Genomic DNA, 17,954 nt, shown 5'->3' with positions numbered 1-17,954 from the left:
CCCCAGTGTCCCAGTGTCCCAGTCCCCCAGTGTCCCAGTGTCCCAGTGTCCCAGTGCCCCAGTGCCCCAGTGTCCCAGTGCCCCAGTGCCCCAGTGTCCCAGTGTCCCAGTGCCCCAGTGTCCCAGTGTCCCAGTGCCCCAGTGCCCCAGTGTCCCAGTGTCCCAGTGCCCCAGTGTCCCAGTGTCCCACATCACACCCACCAACCTGAATTTTGTGCTCACGTTCTGGGAATCGGAATTAAACTCACAAAGTGCTGAATCCAAGCGAAGGATGTTCTGATTGAACTGGAACATGTCCATCCTTTCTGGCCGATCCTTTTGCGTCAAACATCACGGCATTTAGGAGCAATAATAATCATTCCTGATTCGTTGTAATAGGACCTTTACCAAAAGATTCACCAGGTTGGTGAATCTTACATCTGGGATGAAAAATGTGGAAAATGTAAATTCAAGTAACTGCACATCAGCACGGAAACTGTGAGACCAGAATGGGTGATAGCATTAATGAATAAATAGAAAGGTTTGGGGTTAATCAGTGGCAGCCAAGGCAGGTTTGTAAAGGGAAAATCGTGCTTGACTAAGTTAATCAGATCTTTCAAGGAGATTAGCCAGAGGAGAAAAACAATTCAATGGGCGTGGCTTAACTTCAAATTACAACAGAAGTTACAACACACAAACAGATCCAGTGGGACAGATACAGTGATCCAGGGGAACAGATACAGTGATTGGGGAATAGATCCAGTGATCCAGTGGACACAGATACAGTTATCCAGGGGACACAGATACAGTTATCCAGGGGACAAATACAGTGATCCAGGGGTCAGATACAGTGATCCACGGGGACAGATACAGTGATCCAGGGGAACAGATACAGTGATTGGGGAATAGATCCAGTGATCCAGTGGACACAGATCCAGTGATCCAGTGGACACAGATACAGTGATCCAGTGGACACAGATACAGTTATCCAGGGGACACAGATACAGTGATCCAGGGGGACAGATACAGTGATCCAGGGCTCAGATACAGTTATGCACGGGGACAGATACAGTGATCCAGGGGAACATATACAGTGATCCACGGCGACAGATACAGTGATCCAGGGCTCAGATACAGTGATCCACGGGGACAGATACAGTGACCAAGGGGGACCGATACAGTGACCCAGGGGGACCGATACAGTGATTGGGGAACAGATACAGTGATCCAGGGGGACAGACACAGTGGTCTAGTGGACACAGATATAGTGATCCAGGGGAACAGATGCAATGATCCACGGCGACAGATAGTAATCCAGGGGAACAGATGCAGTGACCCAGGGGGACAGATACAGTGATCCACGGCGACAGAAACAGTGATCCAGGGGAACTGATACAGTGATCCAGGGGATAGACACTGTGATGCACGGGGACAGATACAGTGATCCAGGGGACAGATACAATGATTGGGGGACAGATGCAGTGATCCAGGGGGACAGTTACAGTGATCCACGGGGACAGATACAATGATTGGGGGACAGATACAGTGATCCACAGGGACAGATGCAGTGATCCAGGGGGACAGTTACAGTGACCCACGGGGACAGATACAGTCATCCAGGGGAACAGATACAGTCATTCAGGGGACAGATACCGTGATCCAGGAGGACAGATACAGTGATCCACCGGGACAGATACAGTGATCCAGGCGATAAATACAGTGATCCAGGGGGACAGATCCAGGGATCCAGGGGGACAGAAGCAGTGATTGGAGGACAGATACAGTGATCCAGGGGGACAGATGCAGTGATCCAAGGGGACAGATGCAGTGATCCAGGGGGACAGTTACAGTGATCCACGGGGACAGATACAGTGATCCACGGGGACAGATACAGTGATCCACGGGGACAGATACAGTGATCCAGGGGGCAGATACAGTGATCACGGGGACAGATACAGCAATCCACGGGGACAGATACAGTGATCCAGGGGGTCATATACAGTGATCCAGGGGGTCATATACAGTGATCCAGGGGGTCAGATACAGTGATCCAGGGGGACAGATACAGTGATCCAGGGGGTCAGATACAGTGATCCAGGGGACAGATACAGTGATCCAGGGGGACAGATACAGTGATCCAGGGGGTCAGATAAAGTGATCCAGGGGGCAGATACAGTGATCCATGGGGACCGATGCAGTGATCTAGGGGACAAATACAGTGATCCACGGGGACAGATACAGTGATCCACAGGGACAGATACAGTGATCCAGGGGGACAGATACAGTGATCCAGGGGGACAGATACAGTGATCCAGGGGGACAGATACAGTGATCCAGGGGGACAGATACAGTGATCCACGGAGACAGATACAGTGACCCAGGGGGACCGATACAGTGATTGGGGGACAAACACAGTGATCCAGAGGACAGATACAGTGACCCAGGGGGACCGATACAGTGATCTAGGGGAGAAATACAGTGATCCAGGGGGACAGAAACAGTGATCCAGGGGAACAGATACAGTGATTGGGGGACAAATACAGTGATCCAGAGGACAGATACAGTGACCCACGGGGACAGATACAGTGATCCACGGGGACAGATACAGTGATCCACGGGGACAGATACAGTGATCCACGGGGACAGATACAGCGATCCACGGGGACAGATACAGTGATCCACGGGGACAGATACAGTGATCCACAGGGACAGATATAGTGATCCACGGGGACAGATACAGTGATCCACGGGGACAGATACAGTGATCCACGGGGACAGATACAGTGATCCACGGGGACAGATACAGTGATCCACAGGGACAGATACATTGATCCACGGGGACAGTTACAGTGATCCACGGGGACAGATACAGTGATCCACAGGGACAGATCCAGTGATCCAGTGGGACAGATACAGTGATCCAGGGGGACAGATACAGTGATCCAGGGGGACAGATACAGTGATCCAGGGGGACAGATACAGTGATCCAGGGGGACAGATACAGTGATCTAGGGGACAAATACAGTGATCCAGGGGGACAGATACAGTGATCCAGGGGACAGATACAGTGATCCACGGAGACAGATACAGTGACCCAGGGGGACCGATACAGTGATCTAGGGGACAAATACAGTGATCCAGGGGAACAGGTACAGTGATTGGGGGACAAATACAGTGATCCAGAGGACAGATACAGTGACCCACGGGGACAGACACCGTGATCCACGTGGACAGATACAGTGATCCACAGGGACAGATACAGTGATCCACAGGGACATGTACAGTGATCCACGGGGAACAGACACAGTGACCCACGGGGCAGATACAGTGATCCACAGGGACAGATACAGTTATCCACAGGGACATGTACAGTGATCCACGGGGACTGATACCGTGATCCACGGGGACAGATACAGTGATCCACGGGGACAGATACCGTGATCCACGGGGACAGATACCGTGATCCACGGGGACAGATACCGTGATCCATGGGGCCAGATTCAGTTATCCCACGGGGACAGATACAGTGATCCAAGGGACATGTACAGTGATCCGGGTGGACAGTTTTCTTGGGCAGCAAGGTAGCACAGTGGTTAGCACTGTGGCTTCACAGCTCCAGGGACCCGGGTTTGATTTCCGCTTGGGTGACTGTGCGGAGTCTGCACGTTCTCCCCGCATCTGCGTGGGTTTCCTCTGGTTTCCTACCACGGTCCAAAGATGTGCAGGTTCGGTGGATTGGCCACGATTAATTGCCCTTAGTGTCCAAACGTTAGTTGGGGTTACTGGGTTACGGGGACTGGGTGGAGGTGTGGGCTTGGGTGGGGTGCTCTTTCAGGGGCCAGTGTGGACTCGATGGGCCGAGTGGTCTCTTCCTGCAATGTAAATTCTATAATTCTATGAAGATAGAGGGACCAGGCACTCAGATACCCCGATCCGGGACAGATACAGTGATCCAGGCCCCAGCCCTGTTATAACAGGACCATAAAACCCCACCCACGTTCCCAATGTGATCCTGGGGGACAGATATGGTGATCTAGGATTGCAGCTATTTTGGATTTAGGGGTGTAATCTCGAGCTGAACAAATGGGTGAGTGGAGTCCATGTGGTGTAGGTACACCCACTGTGCTGTTAGGGAGGGAGTTCCAGGATTTTGCCCCAGCGACAGTGTAGGAACGGCCGATATATTTCCCAGTCAGGGTGGTGAGTGACTTGGAGGGGAACCTCCAGGTGGAGGGGTTCCCAGGTATCTGCTGCCCTTGCCCTTCCAGATGGTAAAGGTTGTAGGTTTGGGAGGTGCTGTCGAAGGAGCCTTGGTGAGTTCCTGGAGAGAATCTTGTAGATGGTACACACAGCTGCCACTGTGCTCCAACATAACCTTGACACCGAGTTTAACGGGCCTGTTGCAGAGGGGAGGTAAAATGTGGGAGCAATTGTAAACTCTGTTGACTTTGACAGGAATAATCCCAGCAGACGGAGGAGCCGGAATGTTTTGTCCATGATATTTTTGTTCATGGAGAAATTATATGAAAGCAGAAGGTGTCAAAACAGGTGAATTAAATGTAACTCATAGATTCCAACACCAAAACAGGACAATGCCCGGCCAGTGAGTGTGACCATGGGACCCTCCCCACACCAATAAAACCATCAAAAAAACAGGTGTAGGCCATTCAGCCCTTCGAGCCTGCTTTTTACTAAGATCCTGGCTGATCTAACACTCACCCAGTCCACTTTCCTGCCTTCTCTCCATAACCCGTAACTCCCCCACTGAATAATAAGCTATCGATCTCAGCCTAGTAAATATTCAAGGTCTCTGCCTCCACTGCTTCTTCGGTTAAAGAATGCCGAAGATTCACCAATCTGAGATTCTTCCTCAAATCCATCTTAAATGAGCACCCCCTTTGATGGAACCATCAATTCACTAGACACGTGCTTTGAGATATGAACAGTGGTTTTAATCTACTTACTACAGAGCCAGCCTGTTACCCGCTGAACTCTTGATGAACTGCAGGCTGGCTCTGGACAAGGGAATTTATACAGCAGTCCAGGGGGAGAAGTCATGGGCGGAGCCAAGGGTGGAGCCCTGTACAAACTCCTGAGCATTCCCAGAGCTACTCCCCCTAGTGGTCGGTTAATGCTACTGCGCTTACAATGGTATTGGTAAATACAGTGTGAATTACTAAGTTACATTCACCACATTCACCCCCTGCAAAAAAATCAAGTCCGGCGGGGGTGGTGGTCTACAAAGTCAGTCTGTCCCGGTGGTCGAACTGTCCGCTGAGATCTGCGGAGCACCGGGGTTGCAGCCTCTTGCGGTGGCTGGATGGGTGTTGTGTGCTGGGGTACGATGGCGGACTCCAGGGAGGGTTGTGTCCGAGCTTCATACTCTCCTGGTTCGACCGGGGACTGGGGGCGCTGGGGCTGGCCGGGCGCGGGTGCACGGGACTGGTGGAGCGAGCTCGTGGGCCCGGAGCGCGAGGGGGCGGCAGCATGAGGTGTAGGGTGAGGGGTCCTTCTGTGGGGGTAGAGGGGGCGCTGGATCCAGCGGGTGCCAGATCCCGGAGGGATACTGTGTCCTGGCGGCCGTCAGGGAACTCGACAAAGCCGTACTGGGGGTTGGAGTGGAGCAGGCGCACCTTCTCAACAAGGGGATCGGCTTTGTGCGCCCTGACGTGTTTCCTCAGGAGTACCGGGCCCGGTGTCCTCAGTCATGCCGGAAGTGAGACCCCTGTGGTAGTGCCCCTGGAAAATATGAAGAGCCTCTCGTGAGGGAACTGATTGGTCGCTGTGCATAAGAGGGACCTAATAGCGTGAAGCGCGTCTGGGAGGACTTCCTGCCACTAGGAGACTTGGAGCTTTCTAGACCGGAGGGTCAGTAGGACGGTCTTCCAGACCGTCGCGTTCTCCCTTTCCACCTGCCCGTTCCCCCTGGGGTTGTAGCTGATAGTCCTGCTCGAGGCAATGCTCTTGTCGAGCAGGTACTGACGCAGCTCGTCGCTCATAAAGGACGCAACCCGATCGCTGTGCACGTAGCTGGGGAAACCAAACAGGGTGAAGATGCTGTGCAGGGCCCTAATGACTGTGTGTGAGGTCATGTCGGGGCACGGGATAGCAAATGGGAAACGGGAGAACTCATCTATGACGTTTAGAAAGTAAACGTTCTTGTTAGTTGAGGGGAGTGGCCCTTTGAAATCAATCGCGAGACGTTCAAAGGGCCTAGAAGCCTTGACCAGGTGGGCCCTGTCTGGTCTATAGAAGTGCGGTTTGCACTCCGCACAGATCGGGCAGTCCCTGGTGACCGCTTTTACCTCCTCGTTGGAGAAAGGCAGGTTTCGGGCCCTGATGTAGTGGGCGAGCCGGGTGACCCCCGGGTGGCAGAGGTCGTTGTCGATGACTTTCAGTCGGTCAATCTGCGCATTGGCGCATGTCCCGCGGGATAGGGCATCTGGGGGCTCGTTGTGCTTCCCGGGTCGATACTTAATATCGTAGCTATAGGTGGAGAGTTCGATCCTCCACCGAAGAATTTATCATTTTTTATTTTGCCCCTTTGCGAGTTATCAAACATAAAGGCAACTGATCGTTGGTCGATGATGAGGGTGAACCTCCTACCTGCGAGGTAGTGCCTCCAGTAACGAACAGCCTCCACAATGGCTTGTGCTTCTTTCTCAACTGAGGAGTGTCAGAGTTCTGAAGCGGAGAGGGTTCGGGAGAAAAAGTGTGGCTGCTAGAGCTACCTCTGAGGCGTCGCTCTCTACCTGAAATGGGGTGGATTCATCCACCGCCCGCATGGCTGCTTTGGCGATGTCCTCCTTGTTGAAGGCCTGGCGTGCCTCGGCTGACAGGGGAAATCGTGTGGCCTTAAAGAGTGGGCGGGCTTTGTCCGCATATTGAGGGACCCACTGGGCGTAGTAGGAGAAGAAGCCCAAGCACCGTTTGAGGGCCTTGGGGCAATGGGGGAGGGGGAGTTCTAAGGGGCGCATGCAGTCCGGGTCTGGGCCCAGGACTCCGTTTTCCACGACATAGCCGAGGATGGCTAGTCTGGTTGTGCGGCAAACGCATTTCTCCTTATTATAAGTGAGGTTTAATTTCTATGCCATCTGGAGAAAACGGTGGAGGTTGGCGTCGTGGTCCTGCTGGTCATAGCCGCAGATGGTGACATTGTCCAAGTACGGAAACGTGGCCCGCAGCCCGTACTGGTCCACCATTCGGTCCATTGCTCGTTGGAACACCGAAACCCCGTTAGTGACGCCGAAGGGGACCCGGAGGAAATGGAAGAGGCGGCCATCGGCCTCGAATGCCGTGTAGTGGCGGTCCTCCGGGCGGATTGGGAGCTGGTGGTATGCAGACTTCAGATCCACCGTGGAAAAGAGTCGATACTGGGCGATCTGGTTTACCATGTCTGCAATCCTGGGGAGGGGATACACGTCGAGGAGCGTAAATCTATTTATGGTCTGACTATAGTCGACCACCATACGGAATTTTTCCCCGGTCTTAACGACCACCACCTGAGCTCTCCAGGGACTATTGCTGGCCTCTATGATCCCCTCACTGAGAAGCCTTCGGACCTCTGCTCTGATAAATACCCTATCCTGCAGGCTGTACCGCCTGCTACGGGTGGCTACGGGTTTACAGTCCTTTGTGAGATTGGCAAAGAGAGGAGGGGGGGGGGGGGGGAATACGCAGCGTAGCGAGGCTGCAGATAGTGAGTGGGGGCAGGGGCCCGCCGAACCTGAGGGTGAGGCTCTTAAGGTTACACTGAAAATCTAGGCCTAATAAGAGTGACGCGCAGAGTTCGGGCAAAACGTAGAGTTGAAACTTTGAGTAGCTAGCGCCTCGGATTGTGAGTGTCGCGGCAGCTCGCCCCTGGATCTGGACAGAATGGGAGCCTGAAGCGAGTGAGATAGTTTGCTGCACGGGGAAAACGGGGAGCAAACAGCGTCTTACCAGGTCTGGATGTATGAAGCTCTCAGTGCTCCCGGAGTCGAAGAGGCATGGCGTTTTGTACCCGTTGATATGGACCTCTGCCATCGAATTTCACAGATGCTTTGGGCGTGATTGGTCCAGGGTGACCGCGCTGAGTTGCGGGTCGGCGGCTTGATCAGCTGTGCTGGAGTCGCCCCGTGATGACTGCCCTCTGAGTTCATAGTCGTACTCTTCCGATGAGTTGTCCGAGCGCGGAGATGCAGGTCGGGCCCGTGGATCGCACGTGGCGGGCGGCGAGGAAGATGGCGTCCAAGATGGTGGCCCCCATGAGTCGCACGTGGCCGGCCGCATGGTGGAGGTTTGCCAAGATGGCGGCCCACATGGATCGCATGTGGCGGGAGGGGGCGGGGTCGGGGCACAGGCCGCAGCGTTTCGGGCCCCACGGGCCTGCGGGCGTGGGGAGTGATTACTTTGTGCCGCTGGGGAGTTGGAAGCTGGGGCCCTTTTTGCGAGGCACACTCTCGCGTAGTGGCCTTTCCGCCCGCAGCTGCTGCAGGTCGCGTTGCGGGCCGGGCAGTGCTGCCGCGGGTGCTGATTCTGGCCACAGAAATGGCAGGCTGGAGCAGCATAGTGGCTGGCTGGAGCGGCATAGTGGCTGGAGCAGCATGGTGGCTGGCTGGGGCAGCATGGTGGCTGGCTGGAGCAGCATAGTGGCTGGGGTAGCATGGTGGCTGGCTGGGGCAGCATGGTGGCTGGCTGGGGCAGCATGGTGGCTGGCTGGGGCAGCATAGTGGCTGGCTGGAGCAGCATAGTGGCTGGCTGGGGCAGCATAGTGGCTGGCTGGGGCAGCATGGTGGCTGGGGCAGCATGGTGGCTGGCTGGGGCAGCATAGTGGCTGGGGCAGCATGGTGGCTGGCTGGGGCAGCATGGTGGCTGGGGCAGCATGGTGGCTGGGGCAGCATAGTGGCTGGGGCAGCATAGTGGCTGGGACAGCATGGTGGCTGGCTGGGGCAGCATGGTGGCTGGGCGGCCGCGAAGCACAGGCCTGGGGGAGTCGCTGGTCGGGGCCCATGATTGGGTCGCGGGGTCCGCGGGGAACGAGGAGAGGCTGCGGAAGGAGACCTCCATCGTGGTAGCAATTTCCACAGTTGTTTCTATGTCTTGGGCCCCCTTTTCCAGCAGTCGTTGGCGCACATAATTAGACCTGAGGCCCGCTACAAAAACATCGCGTACAGCAAGTTCTCTATGTTCAGCCGCGGTAACCGCTTGATAGTTACAGTCATTTGATAGATTATTGAGCTCTCTTAAAAATTCGGCGTATGATTCAGTAGGCCGCTGGCGGCGAGTCGTGAACACATGGTGTGCGTAAACTTCGTTAATGGGCCTTACATACATCTATTCGAGTATCGCTAGCGCTGCAGTATATGAACCGGCTGAGTTTAGTTGTGTAGAGATTCTGTGGCTCACTCTCGCGTGCAGTAGACTTAACTTCTGTTACTCTGTTGTTTCGGCTGTGCTCGCTTCTGCCAGGTAGGCCTTAAAGCACCGCAGCCAGTGGGAGAAGATTTCTTTTGCCTCTGTATCCTGTGGGTCGAGTTCCAGGCGTCCAGGCTTGACGGCTGATTCCATGATCGGTCCTGACTGTTCTTAAGTAGATTAAATTGATGGAACCATCAATTCACTAGACATGTGCTTTGAGATATGAACGGTGGTTTTAATCTACTTACGACAGAGCCAGCCTGTTACCCGTTGAACTCTCGATGAACTGCAGGCTGGCTCTGGACAAGGGTCTTTATACAGCAAGTCCAGGGGGAGGAGTCGTGGGCGGAGCCAAGGGTTGAGCCCTGTACAAACTCCTGAGCATTCCCAGAGCTACTCCCCCTAGTGGTCGGATAATGCTACTGCGCTTACAATGGTATTGGTAAATACAGTGTGAATTACTAAGTTACATTCACCACACCCTTTTTCTGACACTGCGCCCTCTGGTCCTGAGTGAAAAAAATCCTCGCAATGGGCCAATCAGAGATTCCACAGGGGGAGGAAGGTGGAGAACATTGTGTGGAAAAGTCAGTCTGTAACTCAGAAATCCTTCTGCATTACCAGGCAAAGATAGCAGAACCGATCACGCTGAACTGACAAAGCCAGGACCATCCAGGAAATAAAATAACAAGCAAGATCTGGGGCACAGATTCTCACGTAAACATTCAGGTAAACTCAAAGACCAGGGTAGATATACTTCAGAAAAATTCAGATCTAGGCCCTTATGATCATGAAGGAACTGAGGCTTTAGAGAGGGTGCATTTTCACCCTGGGAGCAAGGACTTCATCTATACCAGGATGCTGCCTGGTATGGAGGGCATTAGCTATGAGGAGCGGTTGAATAAACTTGGTTTGTTCCCACTGGAACAACGGAGGTTGAGGGGAGACCTGATAGAGGTCTACAAAGTTATGAGGGGCATAGACAGAGCGGATAGTCAGAGGCTTTTCCCCAGAGTAGAGGGTTCAATTACTAGGGGGCATAGCCATGATGTGGAGATGCCGGCGTTGGACTGGGGTGAGCACAGTAAGAAGTCTTACAACACCTGGTTAAAGTCCAACATGTTTGTTTCAAACACTAGCTTTCAGAGCACTGCTCCTTCCTCAGGTGAATGAGGAACGAGGAAGGAGCAGTGCTCCGAAAGCTAGTGTTTGAAACAAACTTGTTGGACTTTAACCTGGTGTTGTAAGACTTCTTAGGGGGCATAGGTTTAAGGTGCGAGGGGCAAGGTTTAGAGGAGATGTACGAGGCAAGTTTTTGCACAGAGGGTAGTGGGTGCCTGGAACTCGCTGCCGGAGGAGGTGGTGGAAGCAGGGACGATAGTGACATTTAAGGGGCGTCTTGACAAATACATGAATAGGATGGGAATAGAGGGATACGGACCCAGGAAGTGTAGAAGAATTTAGTTTAGACGGGCAGCATGGTCAGTATAGGCTTGGAGGGCCGAAGGGCCTGTTCCTGTGGTGTACTTTTCTTTGTTCTTTGTTGTGTTTATATGAAGTAGTTATTGATGTGAGAAGGTTCTGGAGGAACACGGCTTAGAATCTCAAGTTACACAAGGGCCATGTCAAGTTTAGATATCAGGAGGTGACACTTTTCTCAGTGATTAGTGAATTTGTGGAACAGGCAGTTATTGCTGAATTCCTTTGAGGAGAGCTGGATCAGTTTTTGGCTGGGGTGATCATCAGGGAATTCCCAGGTAATGTTAACCAGGGCCAGGGTAATCTCTGGACTAGGCTCGATCACGTTGAAGGTCCAGGAGGATGTGTCTCTCCTCGGTTGGCTGAGGTATTTCATCTACTTTCTTCCCTCTCCTAGGACAGCACAATCTCAGTCGGGGGAATGTCTTCATTGTGATGCAGGAAGTGTCACAATAGTGAGGGAGCGACTCGATGCACCAGAGAATCTTTCTTTGTCCATCACTTTCCATACTTTAAACAGGGATCCAGGACAGACTTTGACAGCAGGAGGGCATTTTCACCCTGGGAGCAAGGACTTCATCTATACGCTCCATCTTCCTCTCCCCCCGCCCCCCAAAATAGCAGGAGTAGGCCATTCGGCCCCTCAACCCTCATCTGCCATTCAATAGCATAATGGCTGATATTTGACTTCAACTGTATCTTCCTACCGACTCCCCAAATCCCTTGATACAGAGATGATAATTATTCTTCCCTTGTCTTCTCTGCTGAAGGTGATAAGTCTGTTCTAATCCAGCTGTAAAGAAAACCCTTGTCAGTTTTTATATTTTCCACATGGTTGGTTGTAAACTCTGTGTCACATGTGCCAGAGGCAGCGCATAGCATCCAACCAGGGTTACACAGTCTCACCAATGTTATGTGCTCATAGATACATAGAACATACAGTGCAGAAGGAGGCCATTTGGCCCATCGAGTCTGCACCGGCCCACATTATCCCCTCACTTTCACCCTATCCCCTAACCCAATAACCCCTCCGAACCATTTTGGTCACTAAGGGCAATTTGTCATGGCCAACCCACCCTAACCTGCACGTCTTTGGACTGTGGGAGGAAACCGGAGCACCCGGAGGAAACCCACGCAGGCACGGGGAGAACATGCAGACTCCGCACAGGCAGTGACCCAGCGGGGAATCGAACCTGGGACCCTGGTGCTGTGAAGCCACAGTGCTAACCACTGTGCTATCGTGCCGCCCAAAGTGTCAACATTGGTGTTTATGGTGTTGTACTTTATTCTCCATGGAGGACATCACCGTTAGGATGGAAGAACATGCACCTTTACAGAAGCCAATTACATCCTCAGAACTTCATAATCATTGAAATCTAGTTGCCATTCTGTCAGCGAGCAGAGCAAGGTGTGCACAGCAGGATCCCACACACAGCAACTGAAATGAATGTCCAGTTAATCTGTTTCATTGATGAAGGTTGGGGGGGGTACACATTGACTGGGAGAACAGGGAAAAGGGCTCACCTTTTCTTGTTGCAGTGCCATTGCAGCTGTTGTTACTTTCCGTGTCTCAGTTGGGAACAGTTTTGCCTCAGTTCACCACCCCGCTCCTGAATCCTGAGCCCATTAGTCCAAAGATGTGCAGGTTAGGGGGATTGGCCATGATAAATTGCCCTTAGTGTCCAAAATTGCCCTTAGTGTTGAGTGGGGTTACTGGGTTATGGGGATAGGGTAGAGGTGTTGACCTTGGGTAGGGTGCTCTTTCCAAGAGCCGGTTCAGACTCGATGGGCCGAATGGCCTCCTTCTGTACTGTAAATCCTATGATTTCCCAGGCTGACACACCAAGTGCATGACTGAGGGGGTGCTTCTCTGTCGGAGGGACTATATTTGGAACACAGATGTGTTCTACCATCTCAAGCGCAGGTAAAAGATCCTACTGTCACTATTTGAACAGCAATGGAGTTCACCCCGAGAGATATTTACCCCTCAACGAAAATCACAAAATCGGACGATCTGATCATCACCTGCGTGGCATCTTGCTGTGCACAAATTGGCTGCGTTTTTCTGACATTCCAACAATGACAATGCTTCAAGAAGTACCCCGTTAGCTGTAAAATGCTTTTGGTCATCCTGAGGTTGTGAAAGGTGCTACAGGAATGCAAGTCTTTCTTTTCCCTTGGCAGACAGTTGAAGCTTCCGCCTCAGCGGAGAGACAGCATGTTTGCCAAAGCAGCACTCCCTCAGTACTGCACGGGGAGCACAGTTGGCCCCAGTGCTGCACTGATCCAATATCGATGCCGATGTATTTCCAGCTCAACATGATCAACGCACAAGAGTGACAATTGATTGTAAAGCAGACTGGCAGCTCCATGCGCTGTCGCCTGGACTGAGGCAGATGTAACACTGACAGGTGGATATAGATCAACAGGAGCAGGTAAGGCAAGAATGAGAGAAAGCAGAGCTGGAGATTGAGAGAGGAGTTTGGTTGTTAAAGGCTGAGCATAGAGCAGGTGACTGAGTTACAGCACATCTGCCACAATGACTTGTGTGTGAAGCAGTTCCCCTTTACAGTCAGTCCCCGGTGACACAAAAACCTGGAACATGCTGTGTAAAATCTCTGCTGCCAGTATCCTAACCCACAGTAAGTGGTGTTCACCCACCACCACTGTGCTCACCGATTGGCTCCTGATCCAGTTAAAGGCTGGATTTTAGAATTCTCATCCCTATTTTCAAATCCCCCCACGGTTTCGCCTCCCTCCCCCTATCCCCCGTTAATCTCTTCCAACCCCACAACCCTCTGGAATTTCCCCATTCCTCCAATTCTTGGATCTCCAATTCTTGGCATCCCCAATTTTAATCTTGCCAACATTGGCGGCCGCATCAGCCAGGGTCTGAAGGCCTGAAATTCACTTCCCACACCTCTGTCCTAATTGAGGGCATTCCTTAAAACCAACATTTTTCACAAAGCTTTTGGCCACCTGTCCTAGTGTCCCCTTACGGGGGGGGGGGGGGGGGGGGGGGCTTGTTGTCAAACTCTCTGATTATCACCCCTCTGCAGCACCTTGGGACATTTTGCTGTCTTAACAATGGCCATATAAAAATGGCAGGTGTTGTGAAAAGGACCAATTCAGTTTACGCCAACATTCTTCGCCTGTCCACGTCTGCGTCTTGTGTATTCTGGAAGGGGAGTTAACGATTGGGAGTGAAATGTATTTGAATTTCAACCCATGTTGTGACCTGATACGCTGCTTGTTTCTTTCTAGAAAAAAAACATAATTTATTTTGAGGTTTAAGTGGTCACCAGTGATATGTAATCTGCCCAGTCAGCTTTATCCAGCAAAGCATGGAATAAGGAAAGCTCCCTGGCAGCATTTATCCATCCCCTTGCTCATCTGTACTCTCTTTAGCAGTAAGGCACACATCACAGATGGATGATTTGCCTCGGGGGAAGGGGGAGGGGGGAGGGAACAGGGGCTGGCCCAGCCTTCACATCTTACCCAGAAGCCAATGTGTTGTACAATGTGATTATCTTGCTCCAAAATACCTGTTTAATGTTATTTCTGCTTCTTTCGTTCCCCTTGCTATTTGTTTACTAATGGGCCTGGCTGTCTCTGGGTATAAGTTCCATGTGCGCTAATTCCCTCGGTGAACTGCTAATGCTTGTTCTCTGCAAATGAGGAACATAATTAACACTAAATTAAGGTGATACAAATGAAGACAACACAAGGTCTGACAACATGAGTGGTTTGGGAGAACCCAGAGTGCCTGTGATTCATTTTTTTAATTTACTGTATAAATATACTCATAGCTTAGCAAAAATAAAATAAAATAGTCTTTAAATGGAGTTTCACTTTCAATCCCCATTAAACTCAACTGCCCATATAATAGGACACAGCACACAAACCTGATCTCGGAGCAGAGGAGGCTGCAGCCCGCACTAAAACACCAGTGGCTCAAACTGATCACAAATTGTGTCAAGTCCACATCTTCCAAGATGCCAAGGTTGCACAGCCATGTCCGATGCTCATTGTTCACGGGTGATGTGACATTACTCAGTCCTGTTCATTTTCCTCCCTCTGCACGATCGTCTCCCGACTTCACTCCTCCTCACTGACACCTCAGGTGTTTCCCGCAGAATCAACAAAAAAACACAAGGGGCGGGATTTACCCAGCAACCTACCGCTAAACAAGGTGGCGGCAGGCGGCCAGCCATTGGCCGGAGGTGGACCATTGGCCGGAGGTGGGATCTTTCCCATTGAATGCACCCCTCGCCGTCAGGAGACCTGTGGCAGGGTACACCATCGCCCCCACTGGCGTGAACGGACGGAAAGTTCGGGCCAAGAATTAGGAGCAGGGTCAGCCATTCAGCCCCTTGAGCTGCTCCGCCATTTGATAAAGTGGGGGCTGATCTGATTATGTCTCAACTCCATTTTGTTATAGGTTCCCGTTGACCCTTGACTCCTTTATCCATCAAAGATCCATCTAACTCAGTCTTAAATAAACTCAGTGACCCCCGTCTCCACTACACTCTGGGAAAACAATTCCACAGACTAATGACCCTCTGAGAGAAACATATTCCTCATGTCAACCTTAAATAGGAGATCCATCATTTTCAAACTGTGCCCTCTGGTTCTGGACTCCCTTACAAGGGGAAACATCCTCCTGATCAACTAACCTCAGGACGATCATTCTTCTAAACTCCAAAAATTATACGCCCAACCTGTTCGTCATAAGACAACTCCTTCATCCAGGGATCAGCTCTATGTGGCACCCCTGGGCCCACCTACCCATCTTTATTCCCTTCAGTCCAGGGGAGATCGAGGTCTGGACTTTGACCGCATGTTATTCGTCACTCATTTCCAGATCTGATTGAACTGTACCCATCAGGCCCTCTGCCATCACCGCTCGCTATTCCAGAGTAAATGCAAAGGTAACGCCTGGTTTCCTCGACAACGTGTGCCTTCAGCCAGCTAGGCCTGACGCTACTAAAGTATCCGGGGACAAGAAAGTAAAGAAATATTCTTCAGCTTTCGCTGACTTCACATCACTAACCAGGGGCCTGGGCGTGGCCACATCAGGACATGAACCAGAGAGCTCTGGATCCGGGCCCATCAGCAACAACAACTTGCATTTACATAGCACCTTCAGTTAAATTTTCTTAGACACTGAGGGCTGTAAAAAAAAACATGAAGACTGGGCTACAGAAGGAAACCAAAAGTTTGGCCAAAGACGCAGGTTTGAAAGCATCGCCTTTATGGAGAAAAGTGAGTTGGATAGGTTTAGTATAATCAATTGTAGACTTTTTTTGTTTGTGATCACTAATGATCACTTTGTTCTATTTGTTCTCCGGAAGGGGACTTTGCTGGAGAGACCAGCATTTACCCCCCATTCTTTGCTGGAGAGACCAGCATTTACCCTCCATTCTTTGCTGCAGATACCAGCATTTACCCCCCATTCTTTGCTGGAGAGGCCAGCATTTACCCCCCATTCTTTGCTGGAGAGACCAGCATTTACCCTCCATTCTTTGCTGGAGAGACCAGCATTTACCCTCCATTCTTTGCTGGAGAGAGAAGCATTTACCCTCCATTCTTTGCCTGAGAGAGAAGCATTTACCCTCCATTCTTTGCTGCAGATACCAGCATTTACCCCCCATTCTTTGCTGGAGAGACCAGCATCTTTGTTGCCCCTATAGGTTTTTTGACCATCTCAGAGGACAGTTTAGAGTAAACCCGTGTTGGTGAGGGACTGGCGTCACAGGTACGGCCAGACAGGGTAAGGACGGCAGGTTTCCTTCCTGAAAGAACATTAGTGAACCAGTTGGGTTTTTACGTGAGTCCACCAGCTTCTTGATCACTTTTACTGAGGCAACTTTTTATTTCCAAATTTAGAAAACTGAATTCACAGGGGAATCTGAACTCACGCCCTCTGGATGTCATTAACAACAGACAGCTTGCATCCACAGAGTGTCGTCAATGCAGTAAAATGTGTTGAGGTGGGTCACAGGAATGATTGTCAAATAAAACTTGAGACCGAGCAACATCTAAAAATGATGCCAATGGGGTATAGAAAGGTGGCGAGGTTTAGAGAGGGAATTCCAGATCTTAGGGCCCCAGGTAACTGAAGTGGGCCGCCAATGGTGGAGCGATGGAAATCTGGGATGTGCAAGAGATCAGAATTGGAGGGGCAGAGATATCTTGGAGAGTTAGAACATACAGTGCAGAAGGAGGCCATTCAGCCCATTGAGTCTGCACCGGCCCACTTAAGCTCACTTCCACCCTTTCCCCGTAACCCAATAACCCCTCCTAACCTTCTTTGGACACTCAGGGCAATTTAGCATGGCTAATCCACCCAACCTGCACATCTTTAGACTGTGGGAGGAAACCGGAGCACCCGGAGGAAACCCACGCAGACACGGGGAGAACGTGAAGACCCCACACAGACATTGTCCCAGCGGGAAATCGAACCTGGGACCCTGGCGCTGTGAAGCCACAGTGCTATCCACTTGTGCTAGTATGCTGGAGGAGGTTACAGAGGCAGGGAGGAGCCAGGCCATGGAGGGATTTGAACACAAACATAGAAATGTTTAATTGAGATGTTTCTGGACTAGGAGTCACTGTGGGTCAGTGAGTACGGGGTGAAAGAGGATTGGGACTTCCTTTCCTATGATACAGGCAACAGATTTGGATACATTAGTAGATAATTGGTTGTAGTGATACTTATTGTGTGATAATCCAGGGCACTAGAGATAATTCCCGTGTTCTTTTCCAAAAACAGTGGCTGTGTGATTGTTTTGTCGTCGGCAGCCCCTCAGTTCGAGGGTGACATCAACTCATCCGAAAGTCAGCACCCCTGACAGCGCTGCACTCACTCCCATGACACCGTAAGGGGCGTGTAGCTTGGATTATGTGCCTCAGGTCTCTGGAGTGGTTTCAAAAAAGAATAATTCCACGGGATGTGGATATCGCTGGCTTTCTGCAAGTTGAACTCACAACAGTGCGCCTCAAAAGTGAGAGTCCCACGCGCAATTATCCCGATCCGTGACTAAATGCTCTTGTCAGCGGGAATACCAGCTGCTCTTTCTAGGAAGCATTTGAGA

Source organism: Scyliorhinus canicula, chromosome 16 (genome assembly GCF_902713615.1).
Source record: "Scyliorhinus canicula chromosome 16, sScyCan1.1, whole genome shotgun sequence".
In the NCBI taxonomy this organism is placed as follows: Eukaryota; Metazoa; Chordata; class Chondrichthyes; order Carcharhiniformes; family Scyliorhinidae; genus Scyliorhinus; species Scyliorhinus canicula.
This window is presented reverse-complemented; position numbering follows the sequence as displayed.